Source organism: Hylobates moloch, unplaced genomic scaffold (assembly GCF_009828535.3).
Source record: "Hylobates moloch isolate HMO894 unplaced genomic scaffold, HMol_V3 SCAFFOLD_21, whole genome shotgun sequence".
In the NCBI taxonomy this organism is placed as follows: domain Eukaryota; kingdom Metazoa; phylum Chordata; class Mammalia; order Primates; family Hylobatidae; genus Hylobates; species Hylobates moloch.
The window spans coordinates 38904538-38927049 of NW_026652296.1; the positions used below are offsets into that span (position 1 = coordinate 38904538).

At 40.6% G+C, this 22512-nt stretch overlaps 1 long non-coding RNA gene across 1 annotated transcript; it reads left to right on the top strand.

Moving 5' to 3' along the window:
• The first annotated feature begins 1949 nt into the window (after positions 1–1949).
• On the top strand, positions 1950–22250 carry LOC116461289 (uncharacterized). Its single transcript, XR_004246028.1, has 4 exons — positions 1950–2633; positions 15880–15963; positions 21142–21278; positions 21491–22250. It is a non-coding gene; the product is annotated as an uncharacterized LOC116461289 (long non-coding RNA).
• Positions 22251–22512: the final 262 nt, after the last annotated feature.

Here is a 22512-nt window from a genome sequence, read left to right on the forward strand (position 1 = left end):
AACAAACTCAGCTATGACTGATTATTGCTTTTGACAGCTTCTACAGTGCTTCTCATGGCAAATTGGTGGAAATAATTCCATAGTAAAGCTCAAGCAGATTTTTATTTCAGTAGTTATCTCAACACATTTCTAGAGATACAATCTTCTTGTACTGTATTTATATTTTTATTTTTTAGTATTTGAAACACGTTAGAATCTTTAAACCTAATGATCTAGAATTTGAGTGACAAAATTAATGACGTTGTACTACGTGAATTTGGATAACTGAAAAAAATTGTGTTTGACCTCTGTTTCAGTCTCTCAGGGCCCTGGCAGTCATGCTCAACTCTGCACAGGGTCTGGGAAGTGCTGGGAGTGATGGTGCAGTCCCCCAGGGCCAGTTGCAGTGGGGAGCTGTTTGGGAACCTGAGCCTGATGGGCCAGGGAAGGAAAAAGCCACCAGAACCCAGAGCAAGTAGTACGCACTGATAGGCACTGCGGCCTTCAGTAGACACCGTGGTGGCTCAGCGGGGAGACAGCAGGAAACGGCACCTCCCCAACTTCAGTCTCTCTCACCTCACATCTTCTGCTGGTGATTTCCATTGGCTGAGCCTAACTGGAAGCCAGAAAGGAAGCCGATGATGCAGCTTAAAAGGCCTGAGTAGGTGGAGAAAGGTGGGTGCTGCATTCAGAGGTAAGTGATCCAGATTCACTTAGCACAAGGTCATTAATTTTGTCAATAAAATTCTAAATCATTAGATTTGAAGATTCTAACATATCTCAAATTACTAAGAAGAAAAATATAAATAACATACAAAGAGATTTTCCTGTACAAAGAAGGTAGCCAGCATAGATTCTTTTTTTTCTCAAGAGGGCTAACTACATGTACTTGAGTGCAAATATAATGTGAAAATATGAGCCTGGTGGATTTTTTACCTGCTCTTTGATAAGTTATGTTCACATTTGGCCATATACCATCACGGCTCTGCTGACCAGGAACTGAGTTGTTTGAGTTCTCCAGGAAGCAGATGCCAAGAAGAAGGTAAAAGAGCAAGAGATTTATTGTGAGCAACTGCAAATGGCAAAGTGGAAAAAAGCAAGAGTTGACAGGGAGAGCCTTCAGACCATGCTGTGGGGCTGAGACTAGCAGGACAAGATGGGGAGAAGGGAGGATTAAAAGAGAGGACTCTTACAGCACAGCATTGCTCTGAGAAAGCCCCCCGAGACCAACCAGGAGCTCTGCCACAAAGACCGACCATAGAGTGGTCCCATGTTGGGAGGAGATGGCCTTGCCTTGTACCAGTATTTTGCTCATTGTTTGAGGGCCACCCAAGAAGAGTACCATGGCTCAAAAGCAGTGCCAGACCTAGGGGAGGTTCCTCCTCGTAGCTGGGTAACCAATCTTTTCTTGGAGATCTGAGGTTGCATCTCCATGTCTGCCACAGATACCATGACTTTCACCCCAGAAGGAGCACATCATGAGACAGAGGAAATCCTAAGCAGACATGAAAGGGAAACTGTCTCATGTCTCTGGAGAAAGGCCCCTGTGGAGGGAAAAGAGTAAGGCAAGTGGAAGCAGGGGTTCAGGGACCTGTGACTTGACCTCCTTCGTCAGGATGGAAATCTTGAGCAAGGGGAGGTGTTGAGAAAACCAGAAACTGGAAACGCCGGTTGGAGAGCACTCAGAGGGTGGCCCTGAGTTTACAAGGGATGCTACAGTTGATTGACAATGGCATGATGGCCTGATTAGGCTGAAATAAGGCCTTCATCAGCCTCCAGAGCTACTTTGGCTGTTGCATGGAGTGGAAGGCCTGCAGGAGGGCCTGCCTGCTCGCAGCAAACATGACGGGCAGCTGTGGGTGTCGGCTGCTGGGCCTGGTGGGCCACACCAACTGTGCTCGGGGTAAACACCCTGTAGCCAAGGTTAACATCTGAGCCGCAGACCAAATTGGCAATTAAAGCCAGTACTCAGGATATTCTGTTGGGCTAGAGAGGGAGAACCACTCAGCTGGCTTAATGAAAGACACAGGTGTGGGACTTTGTCAGCAGATGCAAGCCTGGAGCCACCTCACAGCAGAGAGGAGTAGGAACCCAGAGTATGGAAGCCCCTTCCTCTCCTGCACCAAGTCACACACAGCACTGTGATGCGCAGCAGTAGAAGGATTAGAAACCACACCGCCCTGATAGGAGTTGAACTTTGCTTCAACTGGCTCTTAACCTGACATGAGATTGTGCTAGTTGGAAGATATCAAGATACTCTTACAAGAGAAGATGAAGTTATCTTGTTTCAACCCCTATTACTGTTGACTGTCAACTTCCCAAAAGACCCCAGAAAAACATGTTAATGGAACAAAACTAAGTTTATTAGATTTACTGTAGTATAAGAGTATACCACCTTGGTAGAGTCTTGATAGTGTCTCAGGTTGACAAAGTCACGGTCTGCACTGGGGGACTTCTAAGGTAGCTTCTGCAAGGTGGGGAGTAGCTTGGGACTGGGCAGGGTTTCTATCCTAACAATTCTCAACTGGTAAGCCCCCCAAGGCCAAAGATCCTGAAGCAAATCTTGATAAGAAAGATACTGGATTTGATAAGCTAGCTATTTTAGTGGATTTACTGCCTCATTTTTGGTAAGCAAGTCTTCCTGAAGCAAGCAGGTAAGTGATTTTTGCTTGGTTCCAACATTATTTAATACAGGAACAAAAAAATGACTGGCCCCAGTGCTGTTTTAAGACACTGGAAACTATGCTGACTTCAGTTCTCAAGGGGTGGAGAATTGTGAGAGGAATCATATAAATTTGTTTTAAAAAGTGGCATTTTGGGGGTCTGTCTTAGCACATATTTTTAAAATGTTTCCTTTTAACATAGTTTTAAATTTCAGAAGAATTTCAAAGGTAGTACAGAGTTCCCATATATTCCCCACATCCAGTTTCCCCTATCATTAACACCGTAATGTGGTACACTTATCACAATTAATGAACCAGGATTAATACATTATTACTAACTAAAGTTCATATTTCATTCCGATTTTCTTAGTTTTCACCTAATGTCATTTTCCTGTCCCAGGATCCCATCCAGGCTACCACGCATGTTTAGTTCTCAAGTCTCCCTAGGTTCCTCGTGGCTGTGACAGTTTCTGACTTTCTTTGTTTCTGATGACGTTGACAGTCTGAGTGCTGATGGAGCAATTTGTAGAATGTCCCTCACGTGGAATTTGTCTAATGTTTTACTCATAATTATCCTGGGCTGATGGGTTTTTGAAAGGAAGACCACAGAGGTAAAGAGCCATTCTTATCACATCATATCAAAGGCACATTCTACAGGTTGACTCTCTCTTATCTGAAATGCTGAAGACCAGAAGTGTTTCAAATTTTGAATTTGTTCAGATTTTGAAATATTTGCATATACATAATCTTGGGAGTGAGACCCAAATCTTAATAGGAAATTTATTTATGTTTCATATACACTATATACCCATAGTTTAAAGGTAATTTTATAAAATTTTTAAATAATTTTGGGCATGAAACAAAGTTTTGACTGTGTTTTGACTTCAGTCTGTCACATGAGGTCAGGTGTAGAATTTTCTGCTTGTGGCACCATGTTGGCACTCAAAATGTTTCAGATGTTGGAGCGTTTGGATTAGAAAACGTTCAGCTTGTATCAGCAGGACTCATGACTGTTGGCATTGACCTTGATCACCTGGCTGAGGTGGTGTTTGTCCGGCTTCTCCACTGTAAGTTTCCTTTTCCCCTCTTTTCATACTGTGCTTTTTGGAAGAAAGTTACTACATGCGGTCTAGTCTTCAGGAGCGGGGAGTTACACTTTACCTCCTGGAAGGCAGAATTTCTGCATAAATGCTTTGGGAATTTCTGCAGAGACCTTTGTCTCCTACCCCATTTATTCATTTATTTTATTATTTTTCTATCAATATGGAATCATGAATATTTATTTTATACTCTGGGTTATAGTCCCATATTGTTTTATTTATTTTATTGGTCTAATTATTCTAGCTTTGGCCATTGGGAGCTCTTTCCATTGCTTCCTTTGTCCCTTTGACATTTCTCCATCATGTCTTTTTTTTTTTTTTTTTTTTTTTTTTCCAATCACTTCCTTGCTTCCTGGAACTGCAAGCTGTACCACGTTCATTGTGTATATTTTGTGATGCAGCCTGAGAATCAGCCATGTCTCCAAAGAGCCCTGGTTCCTTTTATTGGAGAATGGTATAGAAATGAAGATCTGGGTGCTAGGTTTACTCATTGCCACTGGGGTGTCATTGTTTCTAGTGGCATTTCTTTTTTCCACTTGTGTACTACATTTGTGACTCCTTCATTTGTGAATCTACTTTTATTCTTTCAATAACTATGTCATTTGAGAAGCCATAGAAGTCAGCCACAGAGTGACCTGAAAACTTGTTCTCTCACAATAAAGATATCCCACAGTACCAAAACAGTTTAAACTGCAGAAGAGTCTTCCATGCACTGCAGCTCCAAAAAGTTAAACATGATCTCTCAGACGGTTTAGAGCTTTGTCCTCACCCAAATCTCATGTCTAATTGTAATCCCCAGTGTTGGAGCTGGGGCCTGGTAGGAGGTGATTTGATCATGGGTGCAGTTTCTCATGGTTTAACACCATCCCGCTTGGAGCTGTAGTCACGATAATGAGTTCTGAGGAGATCTGGGTTTTTTTTTGGTTTGTTTGTTTGGTTGACAGGGAGTTTTGCTCTTGTTGTCCAGGCTGGAGTGCAGGGGTGCGATCTCGGCCCACTGCAACCTCCGCCTCCTGGGTTCAAGCAATTCTCCTGTCTCAGCCTCCTGAGTAGCTGGAATTACAGGTGTCTGCCATCATGCCTGGCTAATTTTTTGTATTTTCATTAGAGACGGGGTTTCACCATGTTGACCAGGCTGGTCTCAAACCTCTGACCTCAGGTAATCCACCCGCCTCAGACTTCCAAAGTTCTGGGATTACAGGCCTGAGCCACCGCACCTGGCTGATCTGGTTGTTTAAAAATGTGTAGCACCTCCCCTCTCTCTCTTTTCCTCCTGCTCCACACAGGTGAAGTGCTGGCTTCCCCTTTTCCTTCTGCCATGATTGTAAGTTTCCTGAGGCCTCCCCAAATGCCAGCATCATTCTTCCTGTATAGCCTATGGAACTGTGAGCCAATTAAACCTCTTTTCTTTACAAAGTACCCAGTCTCAAATATTTCTTTATAGCAGCGCAAGAACGGACTGCTACAGTCTCCATTTGTTATATACCAAAAACAACAGAGAAATTTTCATTTTTTTCAATGCAAATTCATAGTTTTGAACAAGGCAAATTAGAAGTCTGGGAGGCGAAGTCCCCATCTTGGTGTGACTGATGACTGCTCACAGTGCTGTGATGAATGGGTCTCTAAACCAAACACATCAATACCTACTGGGCGTGGGAAGGACAACGTTTGTTACCTTCAGCGAGGTTAAACCCTTTTCTCTCAGACTTCGTGTTAAGACAGGCTCCATAGTTACAGTTTGATCCCAAGACAAAGAAAGAAAAGTCAATGATTAAAGACAATTCTTTACCATCAAATTAAGATGTGACAAATTTGTCTCTTCTTCACTGACAATATTTTGCTGCTTCTGCAAAACCAAGATTAAAGAAAAAAAAAACAGAAAAGTAAAAGAAAGACTAAGATTTTAAAAATTTTCCATTTCAGTTCTCTGGTTACTTCTGTTTGTTCATTTAGATATTCTCCCTAATTATTTTGAATACTGTAAAATCTCATACCATAAAAACTTTTTAAAAAAAGAACTACAATAATTTTGGTACAGAGAGTTGCGTTTGATTCTAGTGAAGATCTGGGCTTCAGTAAAGGAAGTAAGGCTTAATGAGACAATTTCTAAAAAGAAAAACTTCATGTAATTGAAATGTTAAAATATTTTATAATTCTATCGCCTAGCATATATTCACCCTGGGTAGTTCATGGGTCTTTGGGGGTCCATCTTTCCCAAGAGGCTTTCAGAGCAAGATGCCCCAGGTCTTTCTCATATACATTGCCATGGGACCTGTTTCATGAACCATAGCTGAGTGTGGCAGGACTGAGCGATACATCCAATGACACACAACTGAATCCTGCCACTGATCCAGGGACAGCATTGTCCGTGAGCTGCTCGATGAGTTGGCCTGGTGTGAAAACCTGGGTAGGCTGTGGTACACCACACTGGATTGTGATTAATCAGCTAATCAACTCCTCTCTCTGGAGAGGAGATGCCCCCCCGCCCCCGGGTGGTTTTAGGATCACCAGAGCTCCTATAATAGCCTGAATTGTGGTCAAAAATGTTTCTGGTCTCCATAAGTCCTGGCTTCTGGCTGCTGAGATAGCTTCTTGTGCTTTCTAACTTCCTGGAAAGCACTTATAATAAAAGTTATCTCCTGTGGTTACCCAAGCACATCTTGGCTCCTTGAAACTTAAGAATCTAACATAATGGTAATATATTAAATGACCAATATTGTAGGTTTCTTGAGGACAGCTATCAAGTCTTATCTTTGTATCCTAAATGGGCACATTTAGCAAGTACAGACACTCCCAGATTTATAATGGGATTACTTTCCGATAAACCCATTGTAAGTTGAAAATGCATTTAATATACCTAATCTAGTGAGCATCATAGCTTAGCCTAGCCTACCTTAAATTTCTTCATAACACTTACATCAGCCCACAGTTGGGCAAAGTCATCTGGCAGCACAGTATACTGTAGAGTCCCAATTTTTTACCCTTGTGATCACGGCTGACTGGGAGCTGTGGCTCACTGCCACTGCCCAGCTTCATGAGAGAGTATTGTACGGTATATTACTAGCCTAGGAAAAGATCAAAATTGACTGGTCTTCTGATCAGTTCAGAATTCACTGAACTAGGATTTCTACTGAATATGCATTGCTTTCTCACTGTTAGGTAAAAAATTTTAAGTCAAGCCATGGTAAGTCAAGAATCATCTGTACTCAATAGTGAATATGGTTAGTGAAAGGGAAAATGAATAAATGAATGAGATAACAAGAGCCAGAGAGAGTAAATGACTTACCTGAGGCTACTGATAAAAGAGGTCAACATAATGTCTTGACCCTGTGTTAAACAGTACTGAAACTACTTATTCTTTCCTGTCCATGTGTTAAATAATACCAAGACCAAGCAAAAGTAGCTGCATGTCCCAGGGATACCAGTTTCTGAAAAATAAGACCATAAATGAGCTAAACAATTCATTTATTAAGGCAAACTATTTCCTCAGAAAGACTGACTTCTTAGCCTGGCCTTGCTGTGCCCAGCTAATTGAAAGCTATAATACCATAAACTCCATGCAGCTCAAACCAGTTGCCTACATGAAAAGAACATCTTAAAAATCACTCAGCGTAGGTCCTAGGGTGCTATTGATACCCTATCCTAATTTTCACTTCCAGCCTAATTTTCATTTCGAGGTGGTGTTCTATCTTACTATGGTGGGTGTTATAGTTTTGCTTGATAGGTAGATTTTTCTTGTGGTCTTCAGGGAAATTGATGGTCAATACAACACAACCAGTTTTCAGTTCCCTTTTTCTTCTTTTTAAAACATGATTTCACATTTCTTTGAATGTGCAAAAATCTTCTAAGCACAGGGAAGTATGGGTGTCATTGCTTTCCTACAAGGTCTTGGAGCATGTTACTTTGCCTAAGGAATAAAATTATTGGACTAGAAGTTATTTCAAAAATCTTTCCAATTCTAAAATTTGGGTTTCAGTAAATCTAGGGAAGTGCTCACTAAATTCAATTTTGAATGAACATAATTGTTCTCTACCGTGTTGAATACAGAAGAAATTCAACATCGTCTTGACTCTGAGGTAGAAAGTGGCTTATGGTACATGGCAAACTGTGTTAAGGCCCTCTGGCCCATTGAACACTGAATTTAATTTCTCAAATATACACAAAAATGCACAGCTCTGGACTTGCAGTAAAGTGTCTGTCATGAGAGTTGTTTTAGCCCAAATGGCTCTAAAACATGGCTGTCAATTCCAGACGTTTCCAACTGGAAGAGACAACAGCCACCACATGTCACACAATGCACCACACACAATGTAAACATACCATTCACGTCCACACTCAGATATTTATGGCATTTTCCGTGGTTGCCATGTCAACTCATGGAGCAACCAGGCCATTAAATCATGCTGTCAGCAGGCCAAGACAGTAACACTACAAAAAAATTCCAGTTGCTGACATGAAACATTACATTTATCATTTCAAGACCTGTTTTTTTCCAGCTGCCTCTTGCTTTATGCTCTTCACTGCTTTCGAGCTGGTCTTTTAGGGTACAAGGAGAATACAAATGAGCTGTTTAAAATGCAACGGAAATCCCAGCCAACTCTTGAGTACTTTTACTTTCGTAGAACTTATTTTTTTAAGGTGACAATCTTGAGGTCACATGCCAAGAGAAGAGATGGGCTGAGAACTGACATATTATTGATATAACCGGCCAGTTTTTAACTTTCTAGCCTGGATTCAGTCTTTTATTTCTCTCCTCTGCATGAAATTGTTCTCAGCAAATTTCTGGATTTCAAGTACATTCACTCTAATTTCTTCTGTACTCTGATGTCTTCTGAAACTCTGATTTCTCCTTAGGATTTCCCATTAAAAAATTTTTTCAGGGTCATGTAGAAAGAAAGCATGCAGAAATCTCATCAACAGATCTGAGAGGTCGGCTCTACAATCAGTAACAGAGACAAAGAGCAGATATTTTAGGGCAGTCCTGATTTTTATTGATTATATTAATTTCAGAAAAGGTGAATCACTGAATGTATAACTAGATGTAAATTAAATGTTCTAACATTAGAAGGCTTTTCATATAAATTCACAATCAGAAGAATTTTTTCGTGTCACACTATGCACTAAGAATTTTAGAAAATAAGGACATTATGACATTTCGGTGTATGTGATGATGCTATTGTCAGACCATGACGACTGTGCATGAATAGAAGGAGGATGCGAAGCCAGCCTGCCTTGCCTCACGCTGTCTCTCCTCTCCGGCGGCTGTGCTTCCTCCTCTTCCCTTTGGCCACCTCCAAGCACATTAAGCTTTCAGGATTGTGATGGGATTTAAAGGCATTTCAGCTACTCATGTGCACAGCGCTCTCCTCCTCATTCTACCTGGAGAACGACACTAAGAAGGTACCATCAGTGAGCGCTTTCAGAGGAGAACAAGTCTGGATGAGAATCTTCTCGAACTGGGCATCAGAATAGGTTTCTCCTCCTCACTCATCTGTCTGTGACACACAGCCCTCGAAAGGCATGCCATCCCGCAGACATTTTTCTTGGAAAAAGAGACAGAACGTAATCAGGAAATGTGAAAATAAAAGAAGAAACGATGGGTTAGAGAACATCCAGGCTATTCTCACGGAGCAGATATCTGGGGGCAAAGGTGAGAGAGGCTGGGAGCAAACCCGAGGCCCTGAGACACCTGCTAGCTCACGGGCAAGCGGAAGCGGCAGAGCCCTACAGAGCCTACTTTGAAACAGGCAAACTGGAGACCAGAGCTGGGACTGGATAATATGAACTGGGTCTTCAAGGATGGGTTAGCAGTTTCTGACACTTGTATATGGGGAGAAAAGAAACTTCTAGACTGAAGAAACCCTTGAACGTATGCCCACGGCTGGGGAAATAATGATGCAGTTCCAGAAAGAAAAAGTAGATCCTGTGCTTTCAAAGCAGATTAGGCAAGACACAGGAAAGGGCCAAGCCAGGGAGGATGAGGAGTGCCTGGGTGAGGAGACTGCAGCAGGAGAAGTTTCATTGGAAAGGGATGTGGTCAGATCCGTGCTCTTGGGTGATGTTTGTAAATGAATCTGATGAGAAGGGAGATGAAGCCATGAAATCATTAGAAGCTCATTAGAATAATTGGATGTAGGAGACAGCAAAGATAATAATAACGAAAGAGGATTTAAAATTATGATTCAAAGTCTGAATGTATTGGGGTGTGGCAAAAACTCCTCTCCCAGAAATTTTGAGCGTAAAAACAATACCTTTAGAATGAATAAATAATAGTATAGTCACACAAAGTAATAGTATACCGCAATGAAAAAAGGGTGAGCTATATGCACAAAAATATGGTGGAATCTTGCAAAGATAAAAGTTGAGAAAAAGAAGTCAGTCACAGAAGAGTCAATATGATGCGATTCCAATTATTTAGAGTCCAAAAACGAATCATGCTGCTGGCTAGATGGTTGGGATCTTGGGGAGGGTAAAGTCGTTGGCTGGAAGGGAAATAGCCGGTGGTTTCCAAGGGGCTGGTGGTGTTCGTCTCTCGATTTTGGGTGCTGGTTACAGGATGTGCTTGGCTTGTGAAAAATCACTGGGTGGTACATTTATGATATGTTCACTTTTCTTTTCTGCCTGTTAAACTTGGATAGAAGCTTTTACAAAATGGCACATCTTGCTTTGGAGATCTTAGTTTAAGGAGGCGGATTGACTGACAGGTGATCTTTAAATGTCCAGCCCTTGAATCTAAATACAAACAGGGGTAAACAAGGCCATGTTTCTTGGATTCCAGGAAATTAGGAACTATGATTCAGCAAATTAGAGTATTGCATCATGTAGTGAAACCCAACGTCTCCTGGCCGTAGTCCTCCCACCTCTCAGCCAGACTTGGACGCTAGCTTAGCACCCACAGGCTTGGAAACGGTCACCACAACCAACTCATTGTCTCATTAATTTCAAGGATGTAGAAGAATAAAAAGTGATAAGGGCAAGGGTGGGAGGCTATCTCTTAGCAGCTTCAGAATAAAACCAGTGGAGCTCAGTTCCTGCCAAGAACTCGGGAGAAATCCATCATTCCTCTTGCCTGGCCTGTGGTCAGCGCCACTGTGGTGATAAGCAGAGAAGCCTGTAATGATTAACCGGGCATGTACATACAATGGTCACCCACACACACAGACTTCTTATCATCCAGGAGCCCAGCACTTTAATACTGAGTCATACCAATGTTCAGAGAAGGAAGTGTGCTGCCACTAACACACTTCAAAATTTGGATTCAGAGTTAATTCCTGTAGTTCAGTATAACCCTTCCCAACTGCTTCCTACCTAGAGGAAAAAGAAGCAATTGAATTTTTAAAAAAGTCCCAAATTATACCCTGGGTGGATTTCTAAGAAGCATTTCATAATTAGAAGTTTCCATAAATGCATTTAATAGATTCTTTGCAGATTATTAACCCCTAGAAAAGGAAGAAGGAACAAAGAATGAAAGTAGTGTTAGAATAAGGCAAGTACCCAGAAAAATAATGTGATCTACATTCAGAAAAATCTCCTTACATTACTTCAATAGTACATATAAGATTCCTATAAAATTGTGGCTTATAAGCAATACTTTCAACTTCCCATCAGAGCTGGTTTAAGCAGCAACATAGTTTTTAAAAATAGTTTTTGGAAACTCTGATATAGAATGCATTATATTTATTATATAGAACTCAGTATTATTCAGAGCTATTTTCCTGATATGAACAAACTTGAGATCTCTCCCTCTTACTCGCTGCTTTACATTTCCATCGTTCATTCCTTCAGCAAATGTCGCTGAGCACCTTCTGTGTGCCAGGCACTGTTTAGATTATTGGGGACACAGAGGGCAGTAAGTTAGGCCTCATCCAAGCCCACTGAACCTGACATTCTTGTTGCTGTGGCCTGGTGCAGTCTCATTCCCTCTGGTGCTGACTTTTGTAAATTCCTCCCAACTTTCCCCACCTCTAGTCTGTCAGCTTCCAACCCTTCCACAACACTGGTTATTAGAGTACTATCCTTACAGATCAAATCTGACCATTTCACACCATCCTTCTTGCTTCCTTTCTGTCCTCCATTCCATATAACAAAACAATACAAACATGCAAATTATTCCCCACCAAACAAAAGCAAAAGGAAACGAAACCTTTAATGGGATAAAAGGAAAGTTCATAGGATAAGAAAGGAATTCAGAGTCCTTTGAAATCTCATTCTAGATCTTTTTCCCAAGGTCCTGCATGTCTTTCTTGGTGTCCTCTGTAGGCCCTTTGATGCCTCTCTATGTCAAAACGGTTTCCCTATTTTGCCTTTATTTAAATGTGTCTTTTGCCAGGAATGTCCTCTCCCTCCATTTCTGTCTATACAAAGTTCCCCATGTTTTACAAGCCAAATTCAAATGCTTCCTCCTTCATGAGACCTGTAGATACCGGTATCCTGTTGGTACCTTTTCCCAAATCCATGTTCATGTTGATAGTTTGAATTCATCTGTGACGAGAGTATTCACACCATGGAAACTGGCAAACGCTGAAAATCAGAGCTTGATTTATTGTTTCGCTGATTGTCTAGACTTAAGAAAGTGGTGGAGAAAATGTTAACATAGCAGGTTAAACTTAAAAATGTGCTGCGTTTATAGCCATTATATTATGAAAACACATAAAGCATACTTCAGGAAATATTTTTTGAGTATTTGAAGACTATTCTCCAATTCAACCAAGAAGCCATTCATTCCACTGATGAACAACTAAAGTCCCAATATATGTCCTCATTGTTTCACTTTCATTTTCCTACTTAACATCAACAAAAACATCAGCTAACATTCATGTTGGAGTTGTATTTGCTCATCATTGAGGTGAGCAGCTTCTTTGCAGAATCTGAGAGTGATCAAGAATTGATTTGTAGGCTGGGCATGATGGCTTATGCCTGTAATCCTGGCACTTTGGGAGGCCAAGGCAGGCACATCACTTGAGGTCAGGAATTCGAGACCAGCCTGGCCAACATAGTAAAACCCGGTATCTACTAAAAATACAAAAATCAGCCGAGTGTGGTGGTGCCCACCTGTACTCTCAGCTACTGGGGAGGCTGAGGTGAGAGGATCACTTGAGGTTGCAGTGAGGTGGAGGCGGAGGTTGCAGTGAGCTGAGATTGCACCACTGCACTCCAGCCTGGGCAACAGAGTGAGACTCTATCTCAAAAAAAAAAAAAAGAATTGATTTGTAGTTGGCTATGAGTGCAAAAGTTCAGCAAAATCAACAAAAGAATTCTGTTAAAATCAATTAGCTATATGGAATTTACAATGAATAATATTTTTTAAAAATGTTTAATTGACAAAAATGTATATTCAAGGTATATTATGAGATGATATGATATACATATACATTGCATAATGATTACCACAGTCAAATTAACTAGCACGTCCAGTACTACTCGTTACTATTTGTGTGTGTGTGTATGTGTGTTAATCCTTAAAATCTGCTCTTGTAAAATTCCAAGTTATCAATACATTCTCCAATTATGCATTAGATCTATAGAACTGCTTCATCTTATGACTGAAACCTTGTGCCCTTTGACTAAAGTCTCCCTATTTCTCTCACTTCCCAGCCTTTGATCACCACTACTCTACTCTCTGCTTCTATGAGTCAGACTTTTTTAGATGCCATGTATTAGTGAGATTATGCAGTATTTGCCTTTCTGTGTCTGGCTTATTTCACTTGGCATAATGTCCTCCAGGTTCATCCATTTCGTCACAAATGGCAAGATTTCTGTCTTTTTAAGGGCTAAATAGTATTCCATTATATTCTACATTTTCTTTATTCATTGATCTCTTGTCAGTGGACACTTAGATTGTTTCCATGTCTTGCTTATTGTGAATGATGCTGGAATATGAGGGTGCAGATAATTCTTCAAGATTCTGATTTTGTTTCCCTTGGACATATTACCAGAAAAGGAATTGCTGGATCATATGATAATTCTAGTTTTAAATTTTTGAGGGATCTCCATACAGTTTTTCATACTGCGGCACCAGTCTACATTCCAACCAACCACGAAGGCTCTCTTTTCTTCACACTCTCGCCAACACTTGTTATTTCTTGTCTTTTTGATAATAGCCATCCTAAGAGGTGTGAAGCGATAACTCATTATGGTTTTGATTGTCACTTCCCTGATGATTAATGATGTTGCGCACCTTTTCATGCACTTGGCCATTTATATGTCTTCTTTGGAAAAATACCTACTCATTTTTAATTGAGTTATTTTGTTATTTTGCTTTGAGTTGTGTAAGTTCCTTGTATGTTTTGGATATTAATCCCTTATCAGATTTATGGTTTGCAAATATTTCCTCCCATTTCATAGGCTGCCTTTTTGTTTTGTTGATTATTTCTTTTGCTGTGTAGAAGCTTTTTAGTTTGATGTCCTGCTTGCTTATTTTTGCTTTCATAGCTTGTGCTTTTGTTGTCATATAAAAAAAAATTGCCAAGACCAATGTCAAGGAGCTTTTCTCCCATATTTTCTTCTAGATATCTGTAATAAACACACACACACACACACACACACACTTTCTGCCAGAGAGCCATTTGTTAGACATTTACCAGAATATAGTATTCCCTCCTTATTCATGATTTTACTTTCTGCCATTTCCATTACCTGTGGCCAACCACAGTCTGAAAATATTAAATGGAAAATTCTAGAAATAAACACTTCATAAATGCTAACTTGTGCGCCATTCTGAGTAGCATGATGAAATTCCTCACTGCCCCACTTTGTCTTGCACAGGACATAAATCATCCCTTTGTCCAGCATCTCCACACTATAGACACCACCATCCATCAGTCACTTAGTAGTCAGCGTAGTTATTTAGTGTGCATAGGGTGTGGTACTATCTACAGTAGCAGGCAACCAGTAGGGTCTTGGAATGTATTCCTCAAGCATAAGAGGGCACTACCATACCACTATCAAGCTGAGGCAAGTATCCTCTGGGATTGCTTAGCACAGGAGGAAGAGGGAGGACTGCCCAGCTTACCTGCTCACCTGCCCCTCATGTGGCTCCTCGGAGGCCCCCTGCACTACCATGTACATGTGATGCCCCAGCAGCTCCTCCCTGCTACAGTCTCCTCCTGTGGTTATTGTGGCTGAGGCTTCCCTCAGACCTTGTTCCTCCATCCCTGTAATCCTAGATGTGTTTTTATTCCAGGCAAGTCCTCACATATTTGTCCTGCGTTGGTTAAGCTCTCTAAGCCTTAGTTTCTCCATCTGTAAAGTGGGAACAATATTAGTATCTACCTCAGAGCATTGTTGTAAGTTAAAAGAGGGTAATGAATGAGAAACTCTTGGCCCACCACCCTGGCACACAGTAGGAATAATACCAATAAACATCACAATAGCAAATGTGGCAAATACTTGCTGAGTGCTTGTGAGACTTCCTTTGGAATCTCTATTTATTTACTTTTCATGGCAATCCAGTGAGATGGATTCCATATCACTCCCATTTTACAGATGAAGAAACTGAGGCACACACAAATTAAGATATGTGTCCAGAGCCCCACAATTGGCGATGTTCGGTAAACTACTATTGAAGAGTTATTGAAGAGTTTGATAACATCATAACATGGTTTTCAGATATACTCCCCTTCTCTCTTCTCTTTTTTTTCTCCACCCATTTTTCTTTATTCTTACATACTCTCTTATTCCGCCTTCTTGCTGCATTTCTGATTCCTCATTTCAGCTTTAGCCACTTGAAAGGAAAAGGGAGAAAACGTCAAAGAAGATTCTTTATTTTTCTGTGAGTGCTTCACTTTCTTTGGTGCTTCCTTTGGGGTTTTATTGACTTTTTAAAAAATCGTTTTCGTGTAACTTCAAACTTGTAGAAGAGTTGCAATATCTGTGCAAAGAAGGAGCATATATACCTCATTCAGATGACACATTTATTTCCATTTTCTCTCATGTGCTTTATCTTTCTTTAGAACTCTTTGTCTTCTCTCCACCTATTGTTCGCCAGACATCAAATTGATGCTGTCAGCTGTCCTAGCTTTACAGACCACTGTACCAACAACTTGTTTCTCCAATTCCTCTCCTCTGTATTTTCATATATGATTGAAGTTATAGTTGCCATTTCTAATTACAATTTTCTTCCTGTCTGTTCACAGCAGAGCCCTTTCAGCCACAAGTCTTAATAGTTTGCATGAGTGTTAATCTGCTTCTCATAGAGTCACCATGAAACACACCTTAGACAGGTATGAGCTATGCTGTCCAAAACCCTTGGGTCCAAAAGTGTTTCAGAATCCAGCAACTTAAAGATTTTTAAAGATAAGGTGAACAATATTCCATGAGTTTAATAATATACCCAGTGGGGTCTAGGGGAGCAATCTCATAATCAAACAAATGCAAGCAAATGCATGCAGAATAAAAGATTTTACATATTCTCAGTACAGTTCATGTCATGTTAAAATTTCAGTATTCAGAGCTTCTTGCTTTTTGGAATTGCAAACAAAGGGTGCTGTAATTTTTTATACGGTAGGGGATAGGTTCAGATAAATACTTTAGTGACTGATCAACTATATAGCATCTAAATTGCATAAAAATTTAGTAAGTAGATCAATTTTATTTTAATTAACATATTAAAATTATTATAATTTCAATAGAACATTAAAAAACAGGATATTGACAGCAAAATATCCCTACATACACCAGAGTAGGATTAAAGTCTTAAAGATAAAGAGCAAAGACTAATGCTTTGTTTTACAACAAGAAGGTCTTCTTTGAAGTCATAGGGAAACAAGGTCTCAGCTGTAGCAAATGGCATGGCCTTCCAAAAGAGCAGGACACATTGTAACCATGGGGACTCCAGACTGTTAATAACATTCTATATTAAAGAACAGATAGTCTGTAGTCCCAGCACTTTGGAAGGCCAAGGCTGGCAGATCACCTGAGCTCAGGAGTTCGAGATCAGCCCGGCCAACATGATGAAACCCCGTCTTTACTAAAATACAAAAATTAGCCAGGTGTGGTGATGGGCACCTGTAATCCCAGGTACTCTGGAGGCTGAGGCAGGAGAATCGCTTGAACTCAGGAGGCGGAGGTTGCAGTGAGCCAAGATCATGTCACTGCCCTCCAGCCTGGGTAACAGAGGGAGACTGTCTCAAACAAAACAAAACAAAACAAAACAAAACAAAACAAAACAAAAGAATAGACAGGTCTATGTACCAGATCACAGTCCTTACAACACATTAGTTCACATAAGTGCAAATAATACAATCTATTTTATAATAGCACAGCTTGTTATCACACAAAATTACCAGCTTCCTCATTGTATTGTATGCTTCTTATGTTGACTAAATAGATAGAATGAATATTCCCCCATGTAGCAACCTCTATTGAGTCTTCTTTTCTCTGAAACTTTTAAAAAATACATAGTTTCTACCAAATTCCACCTAGCATGAGGTTGGACACTACTTCAAACTTTTCTCAAATGACTTCATGAGTAATATTCATTTGGTACCTGTAGTAGAATTTATGCATTCTAAGCTAAGAGTTGATACTAAACAAATATTTGAGATTGGTTGCAAAAAATCTAAAGAAAAAAATAGCAAATTTCAGTTGGGATGCAACTTAAAATTATCCTGAATCTATAAAAGTTTTTGCGATTAATTTACTGTTACATACAATTTATTCTCAATATTCGCTTACTGAGGTTGATTAACTTTATGCCGTTTTAAGCATTGGGAAACAAATTTAAACAAATTGCCACAGTCAAAAGTCAAACCAGAGTGCCAGTGATGTTATGTTTTAAAGTCTTCAGTGTAAGTAATGAATTGCCCAGTACATCATGGATGACTTTAAGATCTCCCTTGTTGGAGTGAGAGACCAGAAATCATGTTTGCCAAAAGAACACTCTTTTCCCAAGAATGCAGCAAGGCTCCCCATCCCCAGGAACAAACATCACTTTTTTCTTGATGTTGCCCTTAAAATACGAGGCTGAAGTTCAGAGTTAAGCACATCCTGGAACTGGGAACTCTCACCAGTACCAGGTGCAGGGAAGTAGGCAACTTTGCCACTGGCTTATTTCTTAAGAAGACTGTGCCTGTACTCTCTGAGCAAAGTGGCAATATCTGCAGCTGCCTGCCCGCCACCAGACAGCCAGTCCGATGTGAATTATTTAACAGAAAGTATTGCAACCTCCACTCACAATAGAGGAGGCTTCAAGATTTGTGGGTGACACCCTGACAGGCTGCAGGATCAAAGCCAGGATTTTAGAGAAGAGGTGCAGTTGAGCAGTGCCCGCTGGCCAAGGAGCCGTCATGACCTAGGGCAGAGAAAGAATGCCAATCCATGCTGTCAGGGTGGCACATTCCAAGGACTAAACCAGAAGAAGTAAGGCCAAGTGCTGGCAAGAGGGAGCCACAAACCAGAATGATTACGTTTTTAAAGCACTGCTTCCTGGCTCAGACATAAAATTATATTTAAATGTCCTGCCTCCGTGCAATCAAAAGAAGCTAACTGAAAGAAACACGCACTTCAAGGCTGTAAATCTGAAACTTCCTAATCCCCGAAAGTCCACACTAGACTTCTTGCCTCCATGGAAACAACAAAGCATTCAGCCAACTGATTGGCCTCCAATGAATTTTAGATAAGACAGCTTGGAAGGGAATGGATGTGATTTTAATGCAGAAGAAAGCGCTGGAAGGGAGGTCCACTTGGTTCATATTTGAATAAAGCAAACAAGGCAGACGAAAGGCTGACAGCTGTAAATGACATTGTCAGTACAAAAATTATCAGCCAGTTTACAATCTGTTTGCTTATGTTGAACAAACAGACTGTGTGTGGCATCCTTCGGCCTGGTGAATGGCAGAAATACTTGCGGGCTTCAGAAAAGCTATCTGCTCTCCTGCAGCCCGGCCACAATTAGATCGCCATTTGACAGCCACACTGAAAAGGAAACTGTGTCCTCTGCCTTCCCCCACACTCCCTTGCCTCTTTGCTTTCCCTTTTCCTTTCTTTCTTTTTCTTGGTCTTCTTCTTCATAAGACAAGCACTGAAGTTGGGTAGAGACACTTGTCCTGTTGTATCAATGGCGTGAATTATGTTAGTTCTGTTGCTGGATCAAGTCGTTTACTGATGTGTCTGACATTCCAAGTGGGAGATCTTCAGTAACCTAGCAAGGCTCAGCGCCAACAGTCTTCATTTTTTATTCCTTACAGGAAGCAGAATCCAGGAGCTCCTGAAAGAATGCCACTTTTTTCTTCTTTGTGCAGCCTGTCTCGCAAACCGTTTGCTTTGAACTTGCTAGCATTGCATTTAGTGCCGAAACAAAACACAAGCAGGGCTGTGGAGTTCTATTTCCCTTGAGCGAGGCCCCGATAGCCCAACTTTCAGGAGGGAATAAAACCTAGTGGGCGCTACCGCTCCCGGGAAGCTATGCTGAGTGTTTAAGCCAGCCCCCAACCTGAAAGGAATGAGTTGTGTGGTCCCATTGCTTAATCCCCTCTGTGTTCTGCAAACTCATAACACAGAAATAGCTCCTTTTGTTCAAAAAGAATGGAAAGCAAACACAGGTACTAATTTTATCCCTCACGTTCTCAGAGGCTCCCTCTTGTTTAACTGCATCAGAGAGATTTAAGCTGCTGGGAGTGGCTTTTTTCACCAGGCCGGAGGCTGTTTGGGCACTGGGAGCTTTTTACCTGAGAGATTCCAGCTCACCTTGGAGTAAGCGAGTGACACACCTCCTTGCCCTGGGCGACAAGTCACCTCTGTAGAGCGCGCACACTGGAAAACAGAATAACCTCATAGGAAGACAACTGTCTACAAAACTTAGAGTTTTGATTTTCATCTTCTACCTTGTGTATTGTCATTATTTATTGTGTCTTATTCTTGCTAGCGTTAGCCAAGAAGTTATTCATTTGAGGAGAGGATCAAGTCTTTCTGTTATGCCTTCCTTTCTTTTCTCCTTCTTTAATAGAAAGAATTTATTTAGAGGTACTTGGTTTATTTGACTGGAAAAAAAATGATGATAGGTGAGTATGGTGTGTTTGTCACAGATAAAGGGCACATCACAGGCACACACAAAGCCGGAAGACCGTGGTAATTACTGGTAAGCAGCGAAGCATCAAAACACCTCTTGTATGAAAGTTCATCCAATTACCACTAACCTAGAGAGGAGAGTTATGTTGCACTGTGCTTTTCATTTTAATCTAAATGGCTGTTTCTTTTTCTCTGATATGGCCATCGGTCATAAAGAGTTGACCATCATTAAAACTGTTTGATTTGGAAGTCTGTAGTGTTTGGCTAAGAGGGTAAATGCAAATTTGATGAAAGAATAAGGATAAATTTACATATCAGCCTCAGCTCACATGGAGAGAGTAAACATTCTGTTTATCTCAAGTGTCACTTTATGATTTCAGTAGAATATAAAACTGACCTTGGCCCAGTCATTGCAAAAGGCCTAAATGAAATATACGGTTGTCTAAATACAATTTACTCAAGTAGAACTTGTCAGCAAACCCTGTGGAACTCAGCAAACAGGACTGGAGAGTGCAGCGAAAGAATTTTGTTCTGATAAACTCCGAAATGAAATTCTGGAGCAAGGAGTAGGTGAATAAGAAAGGTTAAGAAAAAAAATCCTACCTCATGAATTTTATGGTAATCAGCGTGAATTAAAACATCCTATTTAGCTGTAGTTTTAGGCTTTAGTTATCTAAAAATGAGAAAATAAAAACAAACAGAAAATTTTAAAAGCCAATGTTAACACTGTAACGTATAGTATTCTTTTACCAAACCTTTGTTTTATCATTTGGGGACAAGAGTAAGATCATCATTTGTTTGGTTTCTAGAAACTATAATTGATTCCAGGAACTTTAACACTCCATAGGTAGTTTACACTGCAGGAGGATAATTCCTTTTGGCTGTTTAAATCAACCACGTTTGCATTTTCCACAACATTTTTAATTAGTTTTTTCTCAAGCTAAGTCAACATTCATCACTGGGTGAAGGAACATCGGACTTTGTTCACAATGGAGGCTTTTGAGTGTGCAGAAAAATATTCCAAGACAATTGCAGGCATCTGGACAGATATTTCACCCCCACTTTCTTGTACCCAAAAGTTCAATGTGGAAAATGAAAGCATAAAATGAGATTCTTTTATGGAGAAAAGTTGATGGCATAAATAGAGTAAGGGGGTGGAGGAGTATATACATATTTTTAATTTGAGCTATTCTAGAAATTTTGCCCACAGTAGAGCAAATAATAATAATAATAATAATATTCTGAATGAAATGAAAGGTGAAGAAAATTTGGCAGAAATGAATAGTTTTAATTACAAAGATAAAGAATATTCTTGTAGGACCTATTTATGCATTTACCTTTATAGCCCACAAAATATTTTTTAAATAAATAATTATCTATTTATATTTACATAGAATAATACAAAGCTTTAACAAAGACCCCATAAGAACTTCGTATCTGAGTACCATTTGCAATCGATTTACAAATAATGCCAGCATCCTTAGCTACTTCTTCAGGCAAGGTTATACTGGGGGTTTTTGTGGCTAAGTAGGTGAGAGTGCTAACATAAATGAGGAGAAAGTACCTCATTATTACCAAAACTGTAGCCAGGCTTTCCATGTGGGGTTTGAAAAGAGATTGACATGTTGCCCTCACTGGAAGGAGAGTTAAATCAAGTTTTTGTGGGGTAGGAGGGGAGGTTGTATGTATCTGAGGAAGTCAGGCTGTTGAAATGCTTTTCCTGTGTCCTGTGTTCACATACAGGTGAACTGGGAGCACCGCACACAGCATGGCTTCCAGCCTGAAGTGACTGTAAAACGCCGGTGAATAGAGAGGCTCAAGGCTGAGTAAAGGATCCTGCACACTCAACAGGCTCATCCTTCTCTGCACCCGAGATGTTTAGAGTCCCAGTTACAGAGCTTTCAGAAGGCAGAATTCGTCCACAGCACACTATTGATGCCTATCGAATCTAAGGAAATTAACTAAGAAGGGAAGAAATAATCTCCATAGAAAAGGGATTTGAGAACCCAGAAGAGGGTATGGGCCTGGCAGTGTGCATGCTGCAAACTATGCACCATCACTGGCCTAAAACTCACCTCTGTGTGCATCATTTACTCACGTTTAAAAATCACCCTCTACTTGTTCTCCTGTGACCCTCATTGGACTATATCCAGACAGCACTGAAAGCGATAGCCAGAAAAAGTAGAAACAACCCATGTGTTCATCCACTGACGAATGGATCAAAACATGTGACGTGTCCATCCATACAAGGGGATATTACCCAGCAGTCAAAAAGAGCAAAAAACGGATGCATACCACACCATGGCTGATTCTCAACAGTATGTTCAGTGAGAGAAACCAGTCACAAAAGCCCATGTACTGTATGGTTCTATTTATATGAACTGCTTGGAGGAGGCACCTAGTGGTTGCCAGGGGCTTGGGATGGGGGTGGAGGGCAGGAATGGGGAATGCCTGCCCCCTCCATGGGGTTTCTTTGTGGGGTGATTAAAATGTTCTAAAATTGATATGGTGATGGTTGTACAAGTCTGTGAATACACTAAAACCACTGAGCGGTACACTTTAAACAGGTAAATGTTATGGTATATGAATAAAATCTCAATGAAGCTGTTAAAGGAAAAAAAAAAAAGGAAGAAAACCTGACATCTACAGTGTTATGGAGCCAAAGACGAGCTTTCATAAAGAATTGCGTAGGCCCCTGAGGAACCATGGAAAGCAACATGAACATGAACTCCAAGCAGGCCATGGGCCATCTCTGACTGATTCCA